Genomic DNA, 3,011 nt, shown 5'->3' with positions numbered 1-3,011 from the left:
ACCTTTTTCATATTGTGTGAAAAAAAGAAAAGCAGGGTTTGTTTTTTGATATGACGGGCTATTGAAAATATCTGTAAATATAGCATGAAGGTCCTCTTTTCTCACAAACTAGTCTTACTGTAATGTACATTGTTTTCACTGTAGACACAGTAAAAACCGATAGGAAGTGTAGTGGGTGAAAAATGATCTTTGTTTTGTGTCACATTGTTTTATTGTTATTTAAGACAAAACTAATGGCAGCATTTTTCCTGATTTTTCACATTCCGGTTTAACAAACATGTGCCTTTTTAGTCTTTTACATTTAATTCGTGTTGAACTGTTTTGCTTGTTTTTTAGGGCAATAAAAACAACACAATTCTGGTCTAACGCCCAACCCTGCTGGTGGTTTGTTTGTAACACATGTAGCAAGGCATTGAAGCTTTTTAAATGTGGTTTCTGGTTTGGCCAGAATGTTTTACTACTCCTTCATTTGTTACTTTGTTGTTTTTAGATATACCTCATCCCTCTCTTTGTGCTGGCAGTCGCACCTCGGCCTTACTGTACGATCTGTACGAGTCTCTTCTCTCGGGGACAGATGAGGAATAAACTTCTCCTGCCTTAATTTCTATTCCATTATGTCTGCTTTTTAATATTTGTCATATGCAGTGCAAATAGTGGACTGAGACAAAATGTCAACTCATATTATAAAACGGAGATATTCTCGATGTTAACTGTATGTCTAAAGACTTTAAATAATCAAAACAAACTAGTATATATGAGGTCATCATAATTTGCTTTCACAAACATCATGCTGTTGAAATGCCTCCTTGTTCTCTTCTATACATAGATCACTCGTGTCATTGGGACATGAAACCTATTTTAAAGATTTGATACATATACAGAAAAATTAGTTTTTCACTAGTTATGCAGAAAATTCTCAAAGTAGGCAGGAACAGAGCGTGGTCCTCTGCAAAGAGCAGCTCTTATTTTGCCCACCGTATTTTAACAGGGATTTTGTAGCTTTTTCACCTTTAGCATTCACAGTTGAAGGTGCAGTCACCAGACCATACTTATGTATTTAGTTATTATTATTATCACTTTTGCTATTAATTAGCTACTAGTTCTTCACAAAACGGTACGAGCAGATAAATGAAGCAAACGTAAAAACAATAAAATAACTATTAAAAAAAGAACACAGAACATGTTACGTCCCCAAGGTGTAGCTAGGGGAAGGGGACAATAACACAACAACCAATGATTGAGCGAGTCAGAGTAGGAGTGAACGTGTATAATTGTTTCCAAATAAACTGGTTCCAATGAACTCTCAAAGTAGGGGTGAGGAAGGGACCAAATGGTTGAGCTAAACAAAAATAAATAAGGCCTGACTACTACTGTCCTTGCAAACAAAACACAAACAAAAGCCTTTACTAACTGATCTAATAACAAGTGGTGTAAAACACATACAGAGGTGGCAACAACCTGCTAACTAGTGTTTCTAACAAAGAAGTCTCTACGTCAATGAAAATGTACAGGGTACCCCAATTTACCTAAATCCACAACCCACACCCACACCCACACACACACAATGAATTTGCTTGGTCTGGGGACGTCAGCAGTAGACCACGACACAGGCTGACAAGAGACTATCCCAGCTCTTCCTGGTCCTCCTATATTGAGAGCCACGTAACAATATCAATAATAACATAATATTTAAAATAGGTTGCTGTTGTGTTCTTTCTGCACTTGGGGTATTAGCTTAAGGTATGTGCAGAGGTTGTCAATGTTAAATAAAGGTGTGTTATTGTAATAAGACACTCCCGACGCGTCCCTAAAGGTGTGTCATTGTGATGAGACACTCTGCTTCCCTAAAGGTGTGTCAGGGATTCAAATAATTACATTACATTACAGTTCATTTAGCTGACGCTTTTGTCCAAAGCGACGTACAAAAAGTGCAAACAATCATGGAGATACAACTCCGAACAGCAAGAATCTTGTAAGTACAATAGCTTCAAATAGGTACAATCGTATAAGTGAACACTGTCTTCAAATAGCCAGTTTGAAGTGCAACAACATAAGTGCAACATACTGAAACAAATTCAACTATTAGCTATAAATAAGCCAAACCAATACAAATGCAACATACAAAGTACAGTTATTTAGTTTTCTTCATTCGCCGAGGTGCAGTCGAAACAGATGAGTTTTCAGTCTGCTGTTCTCACATCAATGAGGAGGTCGTTCCACCATTTTAGAAGCCAGGATAGCAAACAGTCTGAGGGAAATCTGGATCCCACTCGTAGTGAAGGAGTGGTGAGCCAATTGGTCGACGCAGAGCAAAGTGAACGCGCTGGGGTGTATGGTTCGACCATGGCCTGGATGTAGGAAGGGGCCGATCCATTCAAAGCACGGTAGGCCAGCACCAGAGTCTTGAAGCAGATTCGGGCCGCCACTGGTAGCCAGTGAAGGGAGCGGAGAAGCGGTGTAGTGTGGGAGAACTTGGGTAGATGGAAGACCAGTCGGTAGTATTATAATAATAATAATAATAATAATAATAATAATAATAATAATAATAATAATAATAATAATAATAATAATGATAATAATAATAATAATAATAATAATAATAATAATAATAATAATAAATTGTATTTATACGTGCACTTTTCATTTGCGTAAACAAAACTCAAAGTGCTACAGAGTAAAAACGATGAGCAAAATATACATTTAAAAAATAAAATAAAAACATTTGATTGACAGACAAGACAACACTTTCAAATGGTTAAAGTCTAGCAAAATGCTGTTAAAAAGATGCGTTTTTTATTTTAAAAGCATCCACAGTCCCTGTTCAGGGAGAGCATTCCACAGTCTGGGAGCGGCAGAGCAGAAGGCGCGATCTCCCAGGGTTTTGAGCTTGGTCCTGGGGGGAAGCAGGAGGTTAGCCTTTACAGAACGGAGGTTTCTTGTGGAGGTTTGTGGGGTGAGCAGTTCTGTGAGGTAGGATGGAACATTTCCGTGAATGCACTGATGGGTGTAAA

At 37.9% G+C, this 3,011-nt stretch overlaps 1 protein-coding gene across 2 annotated transcripts in view; it reads left to right on the top strand.

The window, feature by feature from the left end:
* b4galnt3b (beta-1,4-N-acetyl-galactosaminyl transferase 3b) overlaps positions 1-366 on the top strand; it is a 20,461-nt gene extending 20,095 nt beyond the window's left edge. For both annotated transcript variants that reach the window (XM_029434799.1, XM_029434800.1), the window contains exon 20: positions 1-366. This exon is cut by the window's left edge and continues 1,138 nt beyond it. The gene's annotated coding sequence lies outside the window, so the exon portion shown is untranslated.
* Positions 367-3,011: the final 2,645 nt, after the last annotated feature.

This window comes from Cottoperca gobio, chromosome 6, assembly GCF_900634415.1.
Source record: "Cottoperca gobio chromosome 6, fCotGob3.1, whole genome shotgun sequence".
Classification (NCBI taxonomy): Eukaryota; Metazoa; Chordata; class Actinopteri; order Perciformes; family Bovichtidae; genus Cottoperca; species Cottoperca gobio.
This window is presented reverse-complemented; position numbering and strand designations above follow the sequence as displayed.